Here is a 24,980-nt window from a genome sequence, read left to right as displayed (position 1 = left end):
CTGCTATACTGGACAGCCAATGCCATCTTCTTAGACAATACTGATCTCAATGGACCAGTGGTCTGACTCAGTATAAGGCTATTTCTGTGCTCCTATTCTAGTATCAGAAGTCAGATAATTAACTAAAGTGGGCCAAATCCTTGTTTGCTTCAAGAAAAGTATAATTACATATTGGGGGGAAACCATTCTACAGTGACGTTAGTTAGTGATGTGCTTTCAAAACTTAATAAAAGCAAACAGAAACATTGCAAAACTGGAAGGAAAGAGCTAAATGGTTTAAAATAGTAGCAATTGTTATTTCATCTGCAGGCATCCTGTTTTTAACCTCTTCTAAATGTAATTGTGAGGTTCAAATACCACAATCTGTTACTGTAGAACTAGATCAGTTCATCTCCAACCCAATCTAAGAGATTATTGAACTCCAGGCAATAGCCCTCAGGCAGGAAGAATTAAGATAAAGCATATGCACCTTGATATTAAACGCTTTTATTTAGAATGAATTTCAGTAAAGCTTTCTTCAAAGCAAATGTGCTTAGAACCCAGCTTGAGACCCAGGTTTGCATTAAGATCTGGTTAAGAATACTTCAACGTGCAAGACGTGGATTTTTTTTTAAATACATGCAATTTTTGGAAAATAACTTTTCAAAACCTGAGGAAAGAGATTAAATTGATACCAATTATCCTTTCTTGTATTATTCAAGTTAGAGGTTCTGCCATTTGCTTGAACTGGGATGTGCAGATGAACCACACAAGAGCTAAATGTTGGTTGGGCCGTGTATTTAATTTTCACCTAGAAAGCCTGAAATCTCTGTTACTCTGGCCCTCCACCCCAACAGAAATTCAATGACCAGATAAAATGAATTAATGTTCCAAAGTTTCTCTGCTCCAATTAAACACCATATGTTTGTTTCTTACCCCTAACCAATTAGACAAGGCCACAAGCTGTTCCGAAAAGACCTGCAGGACAGCTTGCCAAGATTCCCATTCCCGGAAAATAGTGCACTCAAGATCTGTGTGTTCTAATTCAGACTTTGTTATTATTAGGCTCTCTATTTCTATTTACTATGGTCATGAAGAGATGAGTAAGCTATCAAATTACTGTACAGAACACATACATTTGCAATGCATAGGCAGAGCCACACAGAAATAAACAAAGAGATGTTATCCAATAAAGTGCAAGGATCTGATGTATTCAACAAAATAAACACTAAGGGTGGAATTTAACATTGTTCCATTGTTTAACAAAAGTTCCATCATTTCTGCTTGCCCAATAGAACAATATCCCCTCTCTTCCCCATGTGCTTTTCTGGGGGTTCTCCTGACACCCCAGAGCCAGTGGGGGCATGGGGGCACATGTGGGGAGGGAGAAGCCCCATGGCACTAGTAGAAGTCCTTGCACAGGTTTCTGCAATCAGGGCCAATTAGTTAAATCCCACCCCCTAAAGAGTATTGTGCTATTAAATTAACACTTCAGCCAATTGAACAGAGCAATATTTGATATATGTTTGGAACTGTCGAGGTTCCAGTACATATGATATGCATATGTGGTGGATCTGTGGGAAGATTCAATCTTGTTAGAAGGGTCAGCAGTGGCTATATGGTATATGAAATCACAATGGCCATGTTTGGTCATCATGATTAACAATAGTTTATCATAATGAGAAAAAGTCTAGCCTGACCCCTGGCTCATGTGCTTTCCCTCCTTCTCCAATCCAGCCACGGGGAAGGGATGAGAAGCATTTTTTCTGGTTTTGATTGAGCTCAGTTTGCTATGTTGTACAAGCCCAACAAACTGTGGTGAACCTTAAGTGAAGTTTGTTTGAAGCAAGCCAACGTAAAGCCATAGTTTACAAAGCTGGCTTATTTCAAATAATGATAGTTGAGATTAGCCACAGTTTAGAGTTCAGTGATTAATTGAAACAGGAAGCAACAGCCAAGCAGGAGGAGAGGGAAGCGGGGCACATGGACCTGGAGGAGGCTAGGTTGATTCCTGTCACTATACACCATAATTTATCCAGATGTCTGAATGCAACCACTCCTTACCAATGCAACCAGCATATTTTGTTTTGATCCAGTGCATAAAGAAATATCAAGACATTGCAAATAACTTAATAAGAGCAAAAATCAAGATTAGATTCAGTAGGGGAAGAAGAGAGCTCCTGAAACGTTTTATTTAAAAAAGGATTAAACAATAGTGTCATTAAAATGCCACCCTCTGTTGCACCTCTTGGTGTTAATATTGAACTTGAAAAAGGGCCCACCAAGTTCCCTCCCTCTTGCCCTGCTGAAATGAGAGTTGAAAGGAGCATCCTATTGTAGTCAATAGACTAGCTTGCAGCATGTGCTTGAAGACGCTGGGGTTGTGGTACCCATGGTAGTTTCTGCGGTTTGCAGATGTGCCTAGTGGTCCAAAAAGATGGGCAACTTCTGCTATCATGCAGCCTCGAGGATACAGGACACACAATGTACTCTCAGCTTCCATGCTGGGAAGCTCCTGTCTTCGTAGATATCTTCCGTTTTTCTGATAGTGTTCTTCTAAGGCTGGAGAGATTCCCATTTCAGAGAAAGAATTATCAGGCTGTGTAAAGGAGGGCAGAGAGTAGAAATAACCTTTGGTCTGGTATATGGAACCTCAACTGGGAATACATTGCAGCACTGGGAATTCAATTTGCAAAGTACACCGAAATGGGAGGGTGGGGGAACAATCAACATCCCAATGTGGTCAAATGGAGTGTGCAGATCTTGGGCATGGTAAATAAGCTCAAATATAATTCTATAGCTTGTACCTAGTAACTGCCCTCCAACGGGACAGTAGTTCCTTTAACCAGAGAGTTCCTTGCAATAATTAACTAAAGCAACATCGCCACCTGCTGAATGTTTCATACATAACAACATATTCTGCTTTACTTTTCTCTAATTGGGCAGTGGGTCAAACTAGCCGTGGCATGATTTGGACCCAATGTGTTTGGTTGTGGCTTTCCTTTTTCCATTTTCGGGGTGAGGTATGGGACAAGTAAACCATCAACCACTGCAGGAAAGGGCAATTTGAATTGGGGCCATAGAATGAGAGGGAAGCAGGTTTAAGTCTTCCTCCATACCCACCAGGGCTCAGCTCCAGCTCCCCTCAAACCTGCAAAAAAAGCCACACACCAAAAACCACTTTTCAGAACAATCCTATACTCACATTGTACTATGACCAGTGATGTGTTGCTGTTTTGACCCATTTGTTCCAGGCACCAAAATGGACAGGCCTGTGGTTGCAGCACCAGGGATAGCTCTGAGTGAGAAATTTGCTTCAACAAAGGCCCAATCTGAACTGAGTCCTTGCCTGTCTCTTCCTCCAGTCCTCCTTTCCCAAGCTCCTTGGCGTAAAGAAGTAAACATTTTCTGTGGATTAGATATTGCTTGAGCTGTATCCACTCTTGGAGCCAGTTTTAACTAGTCGGGTATCAGGGGAAAGGGCCTTTAAAGGTAAGGCAGGGGAAGAAAGAATATATTAAGGGAGATGAACATGAAATTGAAATCTCTATATTTTGGTTTCTTGTCAGAATTCAATGCAAAGGCATTGCAGATCACACCAAGCCACATATTAGATTTCCCGAGATCAAAATACATATGAATGAATGCATATCCCATCATTATTTATAGAACAGTAGGGGAAGCTTGCCTTAAACTATATGCAAAAGCAATGAGACAAAGTTATGTACAAACACTTCTCTGCAGGGAAATGCAAGACTGGCTGAACTTAAATATTTGGCTCATGCCATGGATTTAAAGTATTAGTGTAGTCCTTGGAGATGCACAGCAACCGCCTGTTCTGTTCTTCCAACAGAGTTCTGCAGCACATCTTAAGGAATCCTTTGGGAGTAACAGCCTCTTACTCCCCCCCCCCCCGCTCCTTTATCAGCTTTCTTTACCAGAAACATTCTCCTATATCCATGGAGAAGAACCCCAGAAATGCTAACTAGAATGTTATAACTTCATTTCCTGGGCTAGAGCAGCTCCACAGACATTGTTGATGCATTAGGTCACAGTATCCTGATAGTATCAGAAGTTGAAACATTATTTGTTGGGAAAGCCCATATTCGAGAAGTTGGAGATGTTAATAAATGCCCAAAAGTTTGAATATGCCCAGCATCGCATAGCAAGAAATCCAACCAATGGATTGGGTTAATATTCCAATTAGCAATTATTTCATGGAGTAGCCTGAAAAGCAAAAGCTGTAGGTGGCTCATAATGGGGCAGAGAAAATAAAGCTTCATTCTCAGTGGCTTAGTGGTAAACTCGGATGCTCAGGAGCTGATCATGGTCACATTCATAGCCACACTCCCTAGGGGAGTCCATAGCCATACTTTCAAGGCAAGTCCAAAGCTATGCCTCCAAGGAGAGTCCAAAACTAAAGGCAGCTATTCCATTATTACATGCACACACCAAAGAAGAGTATACATAACATAATATTCAATTTATTGGGACTGGCTTGGCTGCAATCCTTTGCATAGTTTCCTAGGAGAAAGCTCCACTGAACTCAGGGCATGCATGTGACATTATGTGTGCAACACATGCATGACACGCATGATGTGACAACGTCATATCATTGGGAGGAAGCCAAGCGCTGAGCCTGGCGCAACGTGGCTTCCACTCAGCTCAGTGGCTGGCCTCCTCCACTCCCTCAAAACTGAGGGGGCCCAGCCCTGTGCCAGCAGATTTTGAGTGGATGGAAGGCACCTCTGCCCCTAGGAGGTGGTGCGCCAGTTTCTAAGTGCAGGGGTTCGACTTGTAAAACAACCTGGAAGGAATTCACCTAAGGAGCTCTGTCTGTATACTACAGAAGCCGTTTCAAATACAATGCAGACCCTACCTATGAAGTTTGTTGCTGTTTTTAAAAAGTTGGTGACCTGGTCAACTGCAGGATTTGAACTGGGGTCATGGGACTATGATTGCAATGACTGCAATGTTGTAAGGGCAATCAGGCCTCTTTTCACTCACAGCATTGAAAATGTCCTCTAACTGTACAGTTTCAAATCTGTTTCTGGAATCTGAACTGGAAATCGAGTGGGCTATGGCCAATCTATTTTTTACTTCAGAGTTGTTTTGCTATTCCCACCATAAGCAGCAGAACAAATACGATAAGGAGATATCATATAATAGAACGGCACTCCTGTTAACTTTGACAAAGGAGTCCGATTCAGTATAAGTAACTGACCCATTCAGACTGGGAGAAAATGGAGAGAGTCACACAGGCAAAAGACACTCATCTATCATGAGAGTCAAGGTGGAATTCATTGCCACAGAAGCTCAGGCAGTTCCAGGTTCTTTAAAGCAACCAAAATCCATACTTTTTATTGAGTGAGCAGGATATATGCAAGTTATTGTAAGAATGGTAATTAAGCTCAAGGAGAGCTTTTTCCTGATTAATGAGAAAACGATAGCCTTGGGTTGCATTTCAAGAGAAATTCCTGCATAACCAATCCACCACCTTCTGTGCCGAGACTACAAATTGCCCTGTGTTTATGGAGTCTTTCGAGATTCAAATAGGTGTTGCTTTTTACTTGATTTCTTTCCTAGAAAGGTTTGGTGTGGTTTAATCTTTCATTCTCCTTACAGCAGAGAGAATTTCTGCTTAATTAGAAAGCTCTGTTTTCTCCACCATACCTTATGTGTGCACCTCTCTCTCTCTCTCTCTCTCTCTCTCTCTCTCAGAATCTCTGGCATCTCTTTCCCACCCTTTACCCACTTCTGTGATTGTCACTTATACCTAACACCTCCATAACCCCCCCTCACATTTTCTCACTTTGTTTTTCTCATTTCTTTGCTTTGCCCTGCTCTCATCGAAAAGATTTCTAGGTGGAAAGAAGTAAGAGAAGTCTCAACAGCATTCACACTATTGGGTGACACACAGATGATTGTGTTAAGCACTTACACGTAGCAAAGGAAAAGAAGAGGCACAGAGAGGCATTTTCTTCATTTAATACATGGGTACCCAGCCTTTCCTCCATGGAGCTCAATAAGGCTTACATGGTTCTCTCTCCCCATCTGAGATATAGCAACTGGCCCAAGGTTAACCAGTGAACTTCATGACTGAGTGGAGATTTCAAACTGGTCCCCCAAACCCTAGTCCAACACTCAGACCACTACTTTAGGAAAGGCCATTGCTTAGTATCAGAGCATCTGCTTTGCATACAGAAGGTCCCACATTCGATCACTCGAAACTCCTGCAAAGGCTGGGGAAGAACCCTGCCTGAAACCATTGAGAGCTGGCGTCTACTGAGCTAGATGGACTGATAGCATAAGGCAGAACATGGGCTTTTCTCCTGGGTTTTGAGTTCTAGGGAAACCATAATTCCCCTTCAACTGGCACCCCTTTTGATTTGGGAAGATAAAACCCCATGGTAGTTCTTCTCTGGTGATTTTTTGGTTTGAGCTTGTTCATGGCCTGTCTCTTTGTTCCCTTTTCTTCCTGAACTTCCACCTCCTGGTTCCCTTAAAATGCTGCTTTCTGTTACAGATTTTCCATTAATGATTTGATTCAAGAACCCACTAATTGCCTGGCCTAACTCAAAATAGGTAGCAGAGGCTGGGCAGATTCCTGGGCCCAGTCACATATCTGGAAAGTCCTCATGTTAACCCTTGCCAAATCATCTGAATAGGCAAGGAAGGGAACCACTGAGAGCCTGATGAAGCTGCAGGGCAAAAGGTGTATTTGTAAAAAATTTCCTGATAATTGGTCCTGCCATTATCAGCTCATAATCACCTTCAGTGCAGCTGTCAGGGTAGAACTTTAAGGCAGACGTTCTAGAGCCCCACTCAGCTGAATGAGCAGTGCAGCATGACTGATTTTGACCACATTTTGAAGGAACTGAAATAATACATCTGCTCATCTAAACAGGGTAGGCATAAAACCATTAAGTCCAGTGGGGCTGCAAGACCAGTGATAAAATCAGTTATAAGATGGAAGAACTGCCCCATGGCTCTGATTAGCAGGGGTATCTATGTGGCTATGAGTGGAAATGCCAGAGGAGTAGAACAGGCAGACCTTGGTCTCACCCATCAAGGAAGATCTTATGCCCTTCATATACCATCTCTCATCAGTCTATCTTAATTCAGAGAGCCTGGTTCTGTGGGTGATATTTCATTTGTATGAACTTTCTATTTCCTCAGGTTACTGAACTGCTATAGCATTCAGCAGTATCATCACCCACAGCTATAAATTGTCCACTTACAAAGATTCAGCACTTTCTGAATTGGCTTTGAGCTCCCAATCCATTACATTTTGATGCAATATTCATAAAACATAATATTGGTTGCAATACAGGCTTCTTAATAGCAGCTGGCATCAGCGGGAAGGTTGCTTCTCTGTGTCCTGAAAGGCAGGGATGGGGAACCAGATGTTTTTGGATTATATCGCCCATCATCCCTGGGGTCCATGCTGCCAACGCTTATGGAAGTTGGAGTCCACAAGCAGAACCTAAACACAACAAACACTCTCCCCGTCTCAGATTCCCAGCAACTGGCGTTCAGAGACAAATTGCAGTACCCCAATATTAGCTGATCAGTTTTGAGCTGGAGGTTTAATAGGCTGATCTGCAACCTCGTTAACTAGTCATGGTGCCCAAGTTTAGACTAGAAGAGCTCACAACAGTGAACTTGAAGAGTTCATGCCCCTCTCCTTGAAATCATTATGAGCCAAGCCAAAGTCCTATAACATTTTGGGTCAGTTGGTAATGCTTTTGTCACAAGCATCATATACCCTGTCAATGCAGTTTATCAGTGCCAGCAACAGAGAGACTTCCGTCCCTTATCCTTGGCACTTTGAGACAGCAATAGTTCAGCCCCCAGGAACCCCGGAAATGTCATCCTCTGGGACCCCTGAGTATTTAGTGTAAACCTCAGGTTCCCTGATGATGACATGAGCAAGGACTCCTTGTGCCCGAGTCATTGGCGTAGTTCACAACAGTGTGCCAGGCATATAAGTACTTAATAACCATATCTGGAGGGTTCCATATTTGGGGCATGCCCTCAGTATCCATGCAATCAGCAGAAGGTGTGAAAGGGGTCTCAAGGCAATTAAAACAGTCAGATTCCCTTTTCATGTATTCTACTGAATGCACAGGTGTCAGGGGTATGGCCAGAGGAGGACACCAATATTAGGCACACCTTCACTCATACATTTATTGATCAGATGGATGAGAAGTATTGGTAGTCCCCTTCACTAAGGGCCCAGAAAGTGGACTGAATCATAGAATCGAAGAATTGTAGAGTTGTAAGATACCCTGAGGATCATCTAGCCCAGCCCCTGGCAACATAGGAATCTTAACAACCAGTTCCCCATCCAATTCGAAACAATACTGGACCCTGCTTAGCTTTGCAGGTGTGTTCTTATGATTACAAGACATGGATTGAAGACACAGGTCAAGAGTGATGAGCTTTTTCAGGCTGAGGAATGTATTCCCTGCTAGGCAACCTTCTGAGGGTCACATGGCAGTGATGGGTGGGGCCAGAGGCAAAAGGGGGGGCAACTAATATAAATGTTTCCTTGGCACACCAGGCTAGTTTCTAGGCTCCCTCGCCTTACTCCTCACCAAAGCTACCCCCTCCCCCAGAGCTCACCAAAACTACCCCTCCTCTCTCCCATTAGACCTCACCAAACTTCTGCTTGCTGGCCAGGGCCTCCCACCCACTCACTCACTGACCTTTGTCTCTAGTTCCCTCCTCCTCACCCTCCAATACCACTGTGATGGCCCAGCAGCTCTGAGAGCTGTTTGTCACCAGACTGCAGGTTACAGTGCCACCTGTCAGCAACCACATGAACTGCAGTGTGGCAACATCCTTAGTAAACTATGCATTAGGAGAGAAAATTGGCGTGTGATTGCCCTAAGTTTCCAAGATCCATTTTTTCTAGTTGGAACTAATACATATTCTCCCTTTTACTTTAAGATCATGTAGAGAGGCTTTGCTAGGTGCCCCCCTCATGAATTTCAGAAGATGCTCTACTTAACCTAGTTGACACAGTGCTCCTTTTTTCTTCCATAATCGGAGCACAATTGTTTGACTTGATATTACTGCAACTGTTTTGTCTGCTTTGGGTTTCCTTTTGGAAAGAAATGTGGAGTGCAAAACATATTGTTTATTGTAAACAATCAATGAATGATTACGATTTATTTAATTTGTTAGTCAGCTAACACAGGCCAGTCTCATGAAGTAATGATATCTGTAGATGATTCCTCAAATGGCCTTTATAAACTGGGGTACATGAATAGAGCCGCAGCAATTATTTGTAATCTGCTACTATTTAAATGTTCTGCTTTAACTTTCAAACACTCCCATCATGTGATTCAATCCCATTTTTTTTCCCTTTTCCTTTTTTTGCTTTGTACACGAGAGTCTTTCAAGATATAAGTGAAGTGCTTTCTCTCAGCAAGCTAAATGCATTTTGCCACTGATTGAGGCAGCCTATTTCAACCACTGACAGGAAATGACCGGAGCAGTCGGGTCAGGCTGGGTGGAAAAGAACAAAATCCGTCTCATATTCAATCAGGCACCAATTACAATTTATCAGCAGGAGAGCGGGTCTGAAATGAGTTTCTTTTCAAATGGAGCTCTCTGCACACTGCCCTGGATGTGAGGATGCCTGAAAAACCAGTAAATAAGCCGACGTACTTACTTATTTTCAAACAGTTTATCTGTCTGGAATTTCAGAGGGGGGAAAACCTAAAGATTGTCAAACCATATTTTGCTTTGTTTAGCTCTGAGCTTTTATGCTTCTGTTGATACTTCTTCCAATTTGGGTTTGATTTGTATATGATTAGTTAAAGATGTTCTGGTCTCATTTCCAAGGACAGTACATAGAACAGTCTGTGGTCAACTCCTCACATTCTGGAAGAACTAAGTTTGAACGGAAACTGAACCAAGAGCTACAGAGCAAATCTCTTCCGTTGAATAAAGAGTTTGCACAGAGAGCAGTACCAGTTGGGATGGTGGAGCACCCACTGGTGCATCTGTGAAGCCCCAGGACCACCCAGGTAAGCTGTAGCAATGCCAGTGATGTGAGGATGACTTCACAGCTCTACCCTACCACACCAGCAGCTACTGGTAGAGAGAGATCAATAGTCCCAAATAGTGCTGGTAAAAGCATGGTATCATAGAGTTGGAGGGACCACGAGGATCATCTAGTCCAACCCCCTGCAATGCGGGAATCTTCCACCCAATGTGATGAATTTTAACATTAGCAAAGCCATATAAATAACAGAGACAGCATCTCGATAACACTTTACTAAGGAAACTAAACATAACAGTGTATAATCTGAGGAAAAATGAACACAAAGGTTTTGTCTTTCTTGGTTCAGACTTCGTACAGGGTGACATTAACCAAACACACAGAGGGGGAAACTACCTCAGAACTCCACAGCCAATCAGAGCCTGTGTTACCTCACTAGAGATCATGCCACTCTGAGTGGTTGCTAAGTGACAGCTCTGTACATACCTCTCTGGGTAGTTATCACTGAGAACTGAATTAACCCTTAAGTTACGCACTGAATGATCTCTGCTGCTGTACTTCCAACATAGGGAACTTTCAGTCTATGTCAGTGGTGGGGAGCCTCCTGCCCACTGGCCTGACTAAGACCAGCACAGATCCCAGTTTGGCCCATGAGGCTGTGGCATCCTATGTCAGGTGTTGGACAAGTAAGGACATGACTATAAAGGAACAACCAGGAGCTTGAAGTCAGCTCTCCATTGTTCCTTTGCAGACAGTGTCTACAGAGGGGAAATGTCCATTTGCAGGGGCAGTTTGAATACAAACTGCTTCTGCAAATGGATGTCAAAGATTGACATCAGCTGACTGGTGGTTACAGCAAGCTCCTTTAAACTGTGATAGATGGGTGGCCCCACCCACTTGTCAAAGTTGGCCCATGGAGATGAAGGAATTAAGGTTATCTCACTAGCTGGATCCAGTTCCCCGCCCCTGGCCAATGCCATTATAAACTAGGTGACTTTGTTTTCTATATTTATACAACTGCCCCAAATTGTATAAAACAGCTTTTCCCAACCTGGTGCCCTCCAGACATTTTGAACTACAACTCCCATCATCCTTGACCACTGGCCATATTGGCTGAAGCTCATGCGAATTGCTTGCAGAAGGTTCCAGCTTCAGTTCTTAGTTTAACCCTAGGGGCTGTGGAAGACTCCTGCCTAAAAGCCTGGAAAGCTGCTGCTGGGATTGACAACAAATGGACCATTGGTCTAATTTGGTAGAAAGCAACTTCCTGGGTTCCTCTGCAGTCCAAAACATATGGTGGCAGCAGGTTGAGGAAGACTAGTATGAATCAATAACAATTGTAATGGATTATTCTAAAAGAAAATGAAAGCACAATTAGAACACTGTTCAAAACTCCATGAAAAGTGCGGAAATCCCACCGGAACCTCCTTTCTTCAGCTGGGTGTTTGTCGATGGATTTGCACCACATCGGATCTTAGCTTCAGAGTTCATGGGTGGCTGCTTTCGTCTGCAGCACAGCTCCAGTGGCACAAAGGGGAAATACCTCCATTCCCAGTTGCGCCGTTTAGCTCTGCCTTGATTATTTATGTTTCTGCTCCAACACACACCCCAAATCTGTATCTTTAGACTGAAAATGTTAACCTAAGGGTTGGAGAGCTGCACACAAACATTAGAACGTTAATCCAGAGAGGAGGGAAGCAATGTGATGCTAAAAGCTTTTTGTTATTTAAACTTTTTAATGTGCACTAGTGTGAAGGGAAGATTCAAACAAAAGGGACATGTTCCCATTGAAAACTTTGCTTTCATCCTGAGCAGTAACTGGAAGTAGGGCCAGCTCTCTAGGCACAAATGTCAAAAACAGGATATGCTTGGAAGCCCAAATCCTTAGGCCTCCCCAAGTTACTAAGCCATAATGTCCTTTATTAAAATATGCAATCTTCTGGTCTTCCCAGTAGCCACCTAACACTACAAGTCAATGGACAGGCACCCCAAATATTAAATTTCCTAAGGATAAGTCTAGTCATAGACTATTAGCCCCAGAATGTTTGGTCTTGGGTTTCGCTCTTAATGAGTAAGCATTTATTTATTCATTTTTGGGGGGATGGGGTTTAACAACAAAAAAAGCTGACCCAATATTTAGACATGATTTTCTTATTTCAGTGGATCATCCCATATCATGTGTCCAATTCCAGCTCCCGCCTGTGTTTGGTTTGAGTCAGAGCTTGTCAATTTCCCCATTCAAACTCCTTTGCCTGTCTTAGCTTCAAACATTTCCTTTTACGAACAACATCATTTACACCAATGCATACATCAGTGCAGACACCTGCTTTGCATCGCACACTGCTCTTATCCATAATATATCTGCAAGTCTATTGTACTGAGAGCAACAAGGCTTGAGGAAGGGATGGAGAAACTCAGGTCTCAAAAGCTTTTCTATCTGGCACCTGGGACTCTCTCTAGGCCACAGGACATACCCACCTCTCACCAGCCCTACTGTACATCCTCCACAAATGCTTTTGCCTGGCTGGTGTGTGTCCTTGAAGTGTGATGACACCTCTTGCTTGTCTGGATGGAGTGTTTGTCAAAATCTGTGGCTTTTGCATGGCTGGACTGTAGCTTCCTATACAAAGGTTTTAAGTAACTTCCCTTGGGCTGAAAAAACATTTCCCACTCCTGGCTTGAGAGCAAGATCTCCCCTTAGCATATATGAAGCAAAGGAGACTTACATCATGCAGAGAGCTGGTTGGGGACATGGGAGTTGAGTGTGGATTTGGGCAGCTTTCGGCATAGTGCCTTCTGCTGGCTTCCTCCTGCATGAGTGCCCCCTCCATGAACCAGGTCGGCTTACCTGACAGTAGCAGGCAACAGTGTTTGAATGAGCCCCTGGTTTCACTGGGGCTTCTGCAATAGAGTCCTCTGAAGACAGCAGTACCACATCCTCAGGCCAGAGGTTCACTGACTCCACAGGCTCATCTGGTGGAAGGACTTGTTGGGCTGTCTATTGCATGTCCTTCCTTTTCTGGTTCTCAGCCTCAGTCCTGAAGGTGGGGGATCCTGACAGCTATGCACATTTTGTCTTTCAGGGTTTTATGTTGTCGTTTTGCCCCACCCACCATTGGAATATGACCCCCAAAAGGCTGGCCAAGTTTGAATCTGGCCCTCTGATTGCCACAGGTTAAATGGAGATGTCAGACTATAAACTTGTCAATGACATTTGAGCACAGCACCTCCCATTGGACCTGTACTAAAGCTTTTTATTTTTATTTTTATTTTAATCTAGCCTTGCTTTGCTCCAGCAGCTGCATTATACTTCATCACTGCCTTGCCAGAAGGCTGATGGAAGACCAGCTGCCACCATATTACAGCTGCTTAAACAGAGATGGCGTTCAACAAAGGCAACTGCTGAAGCAGATTCACAACAGGGAAAGTCATTTTTTATATGCTAGTCTTTGCTGCGTATTTTTTTAAAGAGACTGTACATTTCTCCCGAGCATTTTCATGCTGTTGTGCTAACCCTGGATAGAGCATCTTAACTAACAACCAGTTGCTCTTCTCTCATCTTTACTGGTTGGAACTATGCCAATGAGCAGGGTTGGGATCAGCAGTTGCCATCTTTCAGTAGCTACTGGGCCTCCAGACCCTAGTAGGGCCTACCGTCAATGCTTGCCATGGCTCATCTTTTAAAACACACACACTTACTGGCTTCTGGAGGCCGCCATCTTTGTTTTTGACAAAGCCTTGAAAGATGGCTCAAACCAGGAAGCCATTGTTGGGGGGAAATATCACCATCCAGAGCCACCAAAGCAAGCTTCCCATGAACCCAGGAGCAGCACTGTTACATGAGAGGACCCCACTTGGCAGCATTTTGCTCCTCAACCCTGGAACTGACTCTGACACCAGTTATACAACCTACACATGCCCATCTCTCCCTCACCCCCTTGTTTCAGCCTGCCTGATCTAGTGAATTGGGGAAGAAGGGAGGAGTCATATTCAAACACTTTCACAGTAGTTGCTTTGGGTTTCAGATGCTCAATTCAAGGTGCTTCTGCTGACTTTGAAACCCTTCTTTGGTCTCTGGTTTTTCCTCAGAAAGCACCAATCCCCCTATGAGCCTCCCCTTTTAAATCATGAAGTTGCCTTATATTGAGCCATCTAGGCCAATATTGTCTATTCTGACTGGTGGAGTTCCTTCTTACTACTGTATCTCGGGTTGCATCTGGGATCTTCTGCTCTGCCGGTGACATAAGGTCCATTTCCTTTTAAACATCTAGCTTGAGGGGCCTTGAGATAAATGCCATCAGTAAGAGCAATAAAGGTGGACACAGTAAGAAAGAAGAGCCTTCCCAATGGTAGCTCTGAGGCTTTGGCGGTAAGGTAACTGTGGGTGTTTTGCTACAAGGCTAGTTTAGTTTTTGTGTGATTATTGTCATCTTCCTATATTTGATGTTTTATTTTACTTTCATGGGCTGTAAGCTGCCTTGAGCTCGATGGTGTAGGTAGATTATACAACTTTTAAGTCATTTTTAAAAGAAAGAAAATATTACCCATCTCTAGCACTAAAGTCAAATTTAGAAATAATGGAGGCATTACTCGGCAGTGTTGTGGGATCCTGTATACCTTTGGTTCATTAGCTACTCTGATTTTTAAATAGTTGTTTTATCAGAACCTAACCTTTCCTCAGCCTTCTCTTTCTCCATTAAAAGGTTGATTGCTTCCTCTCTAGAAACAATCCTATGCCAGGAATTGTTGCATAAAAGAATAAAAATCAGCCAGTGAAGACTTGCAAAGGATTGTGGGAGAAACCGAACAGAAGTAAACTCTGTGACATGAAATAATAATTTCTCCGCAGTACAACATCCCTTGAATGTGCTCCTCCTATACGATGTATAGAAAAAGTATAGGATGGATGAACACTTTAAACAGCATTTAGTTCTTAGTAATGGATAGTATAGTGTTTTTTATACTGTCAATCGAGTGAATGCAGCTACCAGCAAGGCAAAGTCAAGGTGAACTAATGGAGAGGTGCAGTGCTAAAAGGGGCCAGGGTCATCCCAATACATTTTGCTGCTTGAGGCAGAGTAACAAATGGTGCCCCTGCTGACCAGGTCAAGATGAGCACAGTACACAAAGGGGGCCAAGTTATTTTGGCACTTACTCCCACAAGCATCTCTCCCTGGCAGTAATAAACTGGCAGAGCAATCCTAGGTGTAGGAGGCTGGCAGAACTTATGCTGTCTTAAGTGAAGCCAGCATTCAGTCACTCCTATTCCAAAACTTTGAGGAGCAGATCTACCACCTCCTGAGTCAGCCCAAGCCTAACGGAGGGAAAACATGCCTTTAAAGCAGAGGGGGTTTTTTACTCCACCCTTTTTGCCAGCATGCATTGTGCTGTGTTGCCAGGTCATGGGGTTGAGCTGAAAATGGTTTGCAATCGGTGTAAGAATCTCATTCTCCCTCCCCACCCCCAGAACACTCCTTTTCTGTGCCTTATGCTAGTGTAAGTTCCACCAGTTAAATTCTGCCAGCTGAGCCTCAGCTGAGTCAACATCAGCCCAGCTCAGCTGGGTAGAGGGACTTATGCCAGCATGAGCCAGGATAAGAGACTTAACACTGGTGAAGCCCCAGTGCTTCTGTGACAACCCAAGATCCAGCTATTCCAAACTCACTCAACTCAGCAGTTACTGGATTTGAATTACATGGCGAATAATTAACCGTTTGCTTTCATGACACCCCAAATCAACTAGCTGAGGTAGCTGCTTCACTCTGCCTAACAATAGGGCTGGCCCTGAAAGGGAAAATTACTAGGGATGACGGGGAAATCTAAATTCTACATTTTTAAACAGACATAATTAGTACCTCCTGAATCAGAATGTAATTATCCTCTGGATTTCACACTTCCCCAAATTTTATGGTACAGATCGCAACTTAAAAAAAAATAAATGCCAAAATGTGTTTAAAATGTGTATTTTAAAATAATTTAGAAATGTGTACATGGAGATAAAATATGGAATGAAATATGGGTTTTGATACCACTTTTTAAATTAAAAAATAAAGAGAGATTCCTGTGGAATCAGGACAAGATAAACTGATGAATGGACATGTGATAAACTGACAGGGACCAGAACTAATTATTCATCCCTAACTATATTACAGAGCCAGAATACAAATAGTGTACTTAGCCCAGAAAATTCTCTGGCCCCAATTAAAAATGTTGAGAAGTATGTTAAAGTAGACAACTGTGTATGGACATACATCCGACTCAGTTTGAACAGTTGCTCTGTTTGCACACGAGAGCATTTAAACTCCACCCCCACCCCCTTCAAGTTGGAGCCCTACACATTCCCCAATGAGCCAGAGAACCACCCCATGGAATACAAAGAGCTGCCATTTTAGTCCGTCTGCCACTGCACAAACCAACATGCCTTTGGATCCTGTTACAGTTTTGGGGAGGCTAGATCTCACCCCTGATTCTTTTTTTCCTCTAGTGAAGTGTAAGGTAGTGGTATTTTCTTAATTTATCACACTTCCCTGGGTTTCTTGAGCCAGAAAGAGACCAATGGGAAATAGTAATGAATTGGGAGAAGCATTCTAGAGGCTTAAATTCATTCCCACAATAGAGAAGCTTCTTCCAGACTCAGGAAAACAAACAAGGGAAGGTGGGGGTTGGGAAATAAAAGACAAGACATCACCGCTAGGACAAGCAACATGATGTCTCCTTTAATCTCAGCATCCTGCTAATGCTTCGTTGCCGCTCTAATTTGGCTGTGCAACGTGCTGTTTATTCAGCATCTTTCCTGTTTTTTTTAAAAAAAATTTAAAAAATAAAGATGCAAGACATTAGGCAGAAAGTCTGCCTGGTTTCTGGATCACACGAGCCAACAATTAAAGGCCATTTTAAAAGCAACTTCTACAGCCCAGGCACCAAAAAAAAAAAATAGTGGCTGATGTGTTTTTGGCTGGCTCAAGAATCTAATCAAAGAAATGCATCAAGGACAAATGTGATACGTGGGGAATAAGCTACCCATTAAGTACATTGGCTTGTTAGGGGTGAATGAATGTGTAATATATATAGATGTAATGCAGCTTATTATCTGCAATTGGAAGGAGTTGGTTTGATACGGATACATTCTAGTTTTAACAAGATGGAGAGTGAAGGAAGAGGGAGCCCTTTAACTGCACCAGGAGGAGGAGTTGACCAATAAAGCTTGAGAACTATTAGGCAGTTTTTAAGAATTGTTGTGAAGCTCTTACATTTACTGGCTGGCATTAATGATGGTGGCAAAAAAAAGGGGGGTCAGGATAAGCTATAAAACCAACCTGACTTGCAGATTTCCTAATTAATCTATCGGAGGTCAATAGTAAGATTTTTTAAAATAACACAAATTTCAACATTGTAAGCACAAGTCTCCACTGCTATAGGAGAAGGACTTGTTGCAAGGATGATCCTATCATTCCTGGCCTGAGGGGCTGATGGGAGTTGGGGTTCAGCAACATCTAGACAGGTTCCTCATCTCTGGCTTGGTGCAGCTGAAATGCAAAAAGCTACATTCATAGAACTATACATTCAATATGTTCAATACATTCAACCACAAAAGTGCACTGATTTTAAGGTGGCTTTCATAACAGGAAATGGAAAAGTGCCCAAGTAGTTATTCCAGGACATTAGAAGATGGCTTGAAGGCTGGTTCACACAAGCAGATGACTGCTGCATCAACTGATGACTGAGGTCCATGTACTTAGCCTTAGATGGATAAAAAACAAGGACTACAAGGTCATGCCAAATGCTAAGTACATGAACTCAGCAAGAATTCTTCAAGAGTAGCTTCATTGGATGAATGCAATGCACTCTGGGGCTCCTTTGGAAGAGTTTTTGGAAACTTTAGATGGTCCAGGATCTAGCTACTTAGTGGGTTCTCTCTCACACATGGGGCCATATTTCACATATCCTGGATTGCCTACATGGGTTGCCAATTTGTTTAGAGCACAATTCAGAGTTAGGGTGATAACTTTTAAAGCAGGCATAGGCAGACTTCTGAAATTTAGTTTGCTTTTCACTAGATGCAAAAGACATGTGCTTAGAATTAAGGAATATGATGCCTCTGAGCATATTCTGAGTCTAGGAAATTGTTTTCAGTACCAGAACGGAATGGAATTATTGGTCCTTTCACACACAGTATCTCTTCTGATTACCTCTCATCATTTCAGCAGTCCTGTTTACGTGGAATATATAGCTTTGTTCTTGCTATTGTTAAACAATTGGGAGTCAGGAACACTTGCTGGTGTGCTGCAAATTACCCAGGAATCTACCAGTAAATCCTGATCTGCTGTGTGGTTAGAAAGGTCATTTGAAAAAAAGGAATTCCTTCCTGTTTCTTTTTGGAGGGGCAAACTTAAACTAATTCTATTCCAGTTCAATTCACGGGCTCCTCTGCATATTTTTTTTCAGTCATTAGGTTTTTACAAGCTACTCTGATAAATTATAAAATATACTTAATAATACTAAGAAAACAACAAAACACACACAGTGTAATGTGAACAAATGTTTTATTTATTTTTCCTCAACCATGACCATGATTTTTAAGCTTAAACGGTAGCCTTACTTTTCATATAGGTAAAGGTGGTAAATACAATGGTCACAATCGAACACAGAGTTAAGTGTGATGAAAACACACACACACAACTAAAGTCCTCAACTAGGGACTCAGCTAGATTGGCAAAGAAAAAGCATTTTATATGTGTTGTATATGCAATATAACACTGTGACACCAGATGGTGCTATGGAGTCCTGTCTTTCCCTACCGGACTTCCCTATATGACTTTGCAACGTGTTAAACTGAATCGCTTCTTTGACGTGGACCTAGGACCTGAGAGACCAAGGTTCAAATCCGCACTCAGCCATAAAGCTCACTCAGTGACTGAGTCGCAGTCTAACCTTACCTCACAGGGTTGTCATCAGGATACAATAAGCAGGAGAGAGCCGTGTTTGCCACATTAAGCTCCCTGGAGGGAAAGTATGATATAAATGTAGTGATAAAGAAATATATGAAAGGCAAGGCACCTTGCGATAATTTGATCCTTGACAAGATTGACAAGCACGCTGAACTGATAAAAGCTGACTTTGACCTTAGCTGTGCCCTCCTTTTCTGCCCGCACTGATGTTAAACCTAGACTGCCAACCTGTTCCAATAAGGCAGGAGAAATTCTTTCTGTGGGGAACTACATAGAAATTATCCACACCAACCCCACACCTGGAGATTACCCTATACATGCATTTTTCATCATTCTCCACCTGAGGGCCATCATTAGCAGGCTCCTTGCAGGAAGAAGCCCTCACCCTTTAATCATTATATATGCAGATAACTTTCTGCAGGCAAGTGATAAACGTAAGCAGTTAATATGCTGAGCCTTAACTTCAAAATAGCCTATTTATGAGCATCTTCATCAGCAGCATAAAAGGCTACTTGATCTTGTAGCTTTCATATGTATACATTACCAAACATGTATATGATGTGCTGGTAGCTCATTATTTCAATTTGTAAAGTGTCATCCAATTAACTAGTGAAAAGAAATAATGGCAATGTAACCTGGCTGGTGAATCACAGGCACACGCATGCGCGCGCACACACACACACACACACACACAGTAGAATCACCAAGTGCTAGAGGCAAAGAGTACCCAAAGGGCCAAGATTTGTTTCTGAAGAGAGTTTGTTGTGACAAATGGCAGCTAAGACTAGGAGCCCAAATTTCACTTACAGCAGGTCCTGAAAGACTGCATCCGCTGCTCTTTCGGCAGGAAAAAAATATATATCCACAATAGATTAACAAGAGTGCCAAATTTACTTCAGCAGCTGCAGTATGTGAAACAGCAGACTGTGTCCTTAACAGTGCCTTGGTGTTCATGTGTGTGCATGTGGTAAGTAAGGCTCAGGGCCTGGGACTCATGGGAATAAGAATGAGGTCACAGAACAGGCTGAGCAAATGTAGAGCAGAATTATTGTATCCAACACTGCGCAAGCGACTTGCTACTCGTGCTGCAGGACTTCCCCTTCTCCTTTCTCCACCCCCCATCTGCTCCAGAGGTCCCCCAACCATCTGGAGCAGACTTGGAGGGTGCATGGGGGAATCTGCTGAGGAGAAGAAGGGGAAAGCAGAAGTCATCTGCATGAGAGGAAAGGTGGCATTAGGTGCGTTCCTTCTTGTTTGGGTTTTTTCCCTGAATCACAACAGCCATTCAGCTCTTCCTCCCATTCCCCCCTGTGGTCTAGTAGACGTCTGGGGTAGACTAGCCTCTGTGACCAACCCAGGGCATTCTGAAATACTGACTGGGGTCAAGGAATGGATCTGCCACAAATATTCTGGTACACTGAAATACATGCACGCTAGAGAGACTCCTCCCTCCACAGTTGAACTTCTATAGATTCTGGGGAGGGAGCAGTAACACAAACAGAACTGTCATCCTTCAAGTGTCAGTTCCAGCAGCATCACCTGAGTGGAATGGAGCAGCAGCAGCCTCATGGCGGTGAAATGGGAATGGAGTTGGGAGATGGAGCAGCTGGTAGAGAATTTGGCGGCTAGGTTGCTCCCTCTCCCTGTTCCATTCCCATTTTGAGAGAGAAGAAAGGTGCTTCCCTTGCCCCCGTGCTTTTGTAGCTTGGTGGTTCTGTCTGCATCTGTCTGAACTATTGCTGTGTGCATCCAGATAAGTACATCCTTGTCTGCAGATCATCTTTCAAAGCTTCAGGTAATCAAATGAAAATAGGAGAGCCCTGTGCACTTGCTATCTTCATAATGAGAAATGCTTTTTCTTCAGTTATCGCCTCTTTTTGGAGTTTGATCAGCAGGATTGTTTTGAAACACTGTAGATTTATGAACAAAAGCTTGGATCTGACTGGAATTGTCTCTAGCCAGCTGTTGTCTGGCATTTCTAAATCCCATTTTCTAATTTGCAAGCACCTTCTCGTTAGATGGCATTATAGATCCCCCCCCCCCCCATATACCTACAGGACTAATAAAGCAAAAGTGAGACTTGAGATGTAACCTGGGAAAACTCACATTTGTGATCTAAAAGCTGCAATCATAGGCACACTTACTAGAGAGTAAGTCCCATCAGTAGAACTTCCTCTGACTAAGATTCATAGACTTGCATAGTAACCCTAATAATAATAATAATAATAATAAATTTTTTTAAAAACTCAGCAATAAAGCATCAAGTCTTTTCCAGGTAACATCAGTAGCATTGCCAAAAATAGAGAAAACACATCATCATAAAAAGAAGACACAGATTTGCATGAGCTAATTTATATGTATAGATGCAAAATCAGATAGAATTACTATATAAGTTAAATAGAAATACCATACAGCTCTCCACCACGGAGAAGACTGTGAGCAGGTGGCCTGTGTGTCTGCTCATTCTGCTGTCCAGGCAGTAAGTGTGGATGGGCAACTACAAGCCCCCCCCCCCCCCGCCGCCTGCTCTCCCTTCTGATCACTCTTTAAACCAGGCATGGACCAGACAATCCTACAAATAGAGGACTCCTTCAGACAAAGGACTGACCTCTGACAGCCCTTCAAACTTCCATAAAGTGGGGCACATGACTACCCTAATGTAAAGCCAGTGCAATCCTTATAAACGCTGAGTGGAACAACGTTCTGCTGAATCATCCTTATGCTGTGACCAATCTACCGTGTAAAAGCTGTTCTATTTTCAGCTGGCATCTTCCCCAAGTCTTATTTTAGGACTCCTGCCTTGAGTTACCTATCTCCGAATGAACACAATGGGCAGCTGTAGCAGCAGAACTATGATAGACCCAACCTAGCCATGCAGTGTGATTCACTTCCTAGCTCATGCACAGGCGCCATCATTAATTAGGCCTGCAGATCTACAGATCTTACTTGATAGGATTTAGGGTCTAATTTATATGCTTGCCAAACTACAATTCCAAAAGTGTTAGAGAGGGCACATCATCCCCCCCCAAATATGCACCTGAAGTAACATGTGCCATAGGTGGTCCATGTTCAGGCATTTACATTTATCCTGTAAGTCAATAGTGAAGGAAACAGATGCACCTCACCAGGGAGCATGTTCCACAAATGGAGAGCCACTACTGATAAGGCCCTGTCAGGGGGAGTCAAGGCAACCCCATCAGGTGGGCAAGGTAGAAATAATACATTATTATTATTATTATTATTATTATTATTATTATTATTATTCAGTAGCTAATAGGGCCACAGTTAAATGGGTATAGGGTTGTACCTTAGTTAATTAAGCGCTAAACTAAATATTGACATCTGTGTACTATACTTGAATCAGGTGGCCCAAATTCACCTTACCTGAGGCAGCAGGCTAGCTTGGCGCAGGCACAGGGCAGACTACAGCTCTGTCCTCCCACACCTTGCCACCATCTCCCACCCATCTTCAGCACCTGATGCTTGAATTGGTCACCTTACTCGGTCTAGCAGTAGGGCTGATGCTGCTAACTATTCCTATCTTTTGGGCAGTGGGCAAAAACTTTTTTTAAAAAATAACCTAGTCAGTTTTTATAGATACAGAGAGAGGGGGGCAGGGAGTATTTATTTTTATTTTTTTAGTCTGACTTTTCATTGTGCTTTTATCTGCTGGTTGTTTTGCATGTTGTTAGTGCAGTTTTCCTTTCTTGTACATGACCCCAAAACCATTGGTTGAACGTAGGCATATAAATGTTTTAGGTGAAGGAATAAATAAAACATTAGCAGCAAAATACCACCACATCCTTTTGGATAGGAAAATGAAATGCCATTGAGATGGGAAAATGTGGTATGTATAGTGTAGGAATAAATAAAATATTGGCAACTAAATACCACCAAATCCTTTGGGATGGGAAAGGGAAATCTCCATTGGGATAGGGAAAGGAATGTCAAACTCAAGTCGCTGCAGAGATACGTGGCAATGAATAAACTTAAGAACTTAAGGATTTGGGATTTGGACTACCTGAGTCAACTGAAGTATATGGACTTTATGCATGCAGAAGTCAATATTCAGTTCAACATTCTGTGAACTGAATATTCAATATTCAGTGAGGAGAGGGCAAGGAGGCTTTCTCTCCCGTGTGTCAAGGTGATGGTGTTCCATCAGAAGGTGAGCTGCTCAGAACTAAAGTACTGTAATGTGTGAAGGGAATGCTGAGGAGCAGAGCCACTCAGCCTGTTAGGATAAAGAGACACACCAGGGGTACTTCCAGCCACTGAGAAGGAAGGACAGGAAATGAGTTTGAATGTATGAGTAAGCATAAAATAGAGGAGGGTCAAGCAGAGAGGCAGATAGTAAACAGGCAAAAACAAGTGAAGTTAACCAAAGATGGGAGTAAGATACTGACTGCAGCTGTAATAATGGGAAAGAGCACCTTCTGGGGTGAATAAGAGAAGAGAGCTTACCGCTGGGTAAAGGGATGGCAAGCATTACCAAGCAGGGAAGAAGGGGGTAAGAGAGGAAGGAGATTTGCAAAGTCCTGGACAGCATACTCCAGTAGTGGGCCAATAAATAAGCAAACCAAAAAGAGTGCCTGCTAATAAGAAGAGTCCTAACATCACCTTGCTGACAAAGGTCCATATAGTTAAAGCTATGGTTTTCCCAGTAGTGATGTATGGAAGTGAGAGCTGGACCATAAAGCAGGCTGATCGCCCAAGAATTGATGCTTTTGAATTATGGTGCTGGAGGAGACTCTTGAGAGTCCCATGGACTGCAAGAAGATCAAACCTATCCATTCTGAAGGAAATCAGCCCTGAGTGCTCACTGGAAGGACAGATCCTGAAGCTGAGGCTCCAATACTTTGGCCACCTCATGAGAAGAGAAGACTCCCTGAAAAGACCCTGATGTTGGGAAAGATGGAGGGCACAAGGAGAAGGGGACGACAGAGGACGAGATGGCTGGACAGTGTTCTCGAAGCTACCAGCATGAGTTTGACCAAACTGCGGGAGGCAGTGGAAGACAGGAGTGCCTGACGTGCTCTGGTCCATGGGGTCACGAAGAGTCGGACACGACTAAACGACTAAACAACAACAACCTTGAAAGAGAGATGGGTTCACCAGGTATCGCTGAACACAAGAGACAAGCTGGACTTCACAAGTACTCATTAATTAAGACTGCAATGCTACACTCATGTATCTGGGAGTAAGTTCAATTGAACCCCATGTGACTTGTTTCTGAGTATGCCTGCATAGGATTGCATTGTAACGTTTCTAAACTAGAGAGGATGCTGTAGGTAACCAGTCTTACAAATAAATGCATTGCCAGTCTAACCAGGTGATTTTCATTGCCATTTACCCCGTACACATTTATACAAAGCTGATGTTATTACCCAGCAGAGCAACTACTCAGCATGGAAGACAGTACCATTTATTCAATCAGGACAAGCCATATAATTTGGCTGTCAAAGGCCTGATCAATATTATTACAGCAGAGGCAACCAAGTCCACAGCCAAATTGACAGAGGTCCAGAATAATTATTTCAGCATCTTGATGTGCAGCAATATTTTGACAGGTAGCCAAGGCTACTATTAAATCAAAACAGATACTGAATGGGAACTGAAAACAGGAGCATGCTTGTTTGAAGCTAAGAATCAGGATTTTCTCACATTTAGCTAAAGAGAATTTCACCACTTATATTTACAAGGCACTTATATTTGGCATGCTATGCCATACTTTGCTTATGGTGGATCAGGGATAAGGAATCCATGGCCTTTCAGATGTTGCTGGACTCCAATTTCCATTGGCCTGAGAACTGTAAACCAGCACCAGCTGGAGAGACACAGGTTCCCCAGACCTTCTATTTCAAGCAAAGTGACTTGAATACAAAGGCATCCCCAATGGTTTATCTTGGTGTGTTCTTGAACATTAATGTTCTTAGCTTAAGACATATCTTTTATCTGTTTCAGAAGCTCAGGATTGCAAGGGGAAAGAAGCATTTTCTGCATCTTTCATGCTGATCACCATATGTCTAACCTAGGTC

At 42.9% G+C, this 24,980-nt stretch overlaps 1 protein-coding gene and 1 long non-coding RNA gene across 5 annotated transcripts in view; one reads left to right on the top strand and one right to left on the bottom strand.

Annotated features, from left to right (window-relative positions):
• Positions 1-567: 567 nt before the first annotated feature.
• The window catches only part of HTR1A (5-hydroxytryptamine receptor 1A), a 45,061-nt gene continuing 20,648 nt past the window's right edge, over positions 568-24,980 (bottom strand). Inside the window, exons 2-3 of one of the 4 annotated variants that reach the window (XM_083404181.1) lie at positions 3,185-3,387; positions 571-2,578 (exon numbers count right to left, since the gene is read on the bottom strand). The gene's annotated coding sequence lies outside the window, so the exon portion shown is untranslated. Of the gene's footprint in view, positions 3,388-3,441; positions 3,464-24,980 lie in introns of those variants that run through there. The other 3 variants (XM_083404179.1, XM_083404180.1, XM_083404182.1) reach the window with 3 other exon arrangements.
• On the top strand, positions 6,669-13,406 carry LOC310660178. Its single transcript, XR_014503276.1, has 3 exons — positions 6,669-6,887; positions 9,835-10,019; positions 13,078-13,406. It is a non-coding gene; the product is annotated as an uncharacterized lncRNA (long non-coding RNA).

This window comes from Podarcis tiliguerta, assembly GCF_965153285.1.
Source record: "Podarcis tiliguerta genome assembly, chromosome: 11".
Taxonomy (NCBI): Eukaryota; Metazoa; Chordata; class Lepidosauria; order Squamata; family Lacertidae; genus Podarcis; species Podarcis tiliguerta.
The sequence above is the reverse complement of the archived record's forward strand: the minus strand, read 5'-3'. Positions and strand labels throughout refer to the sequence as shown.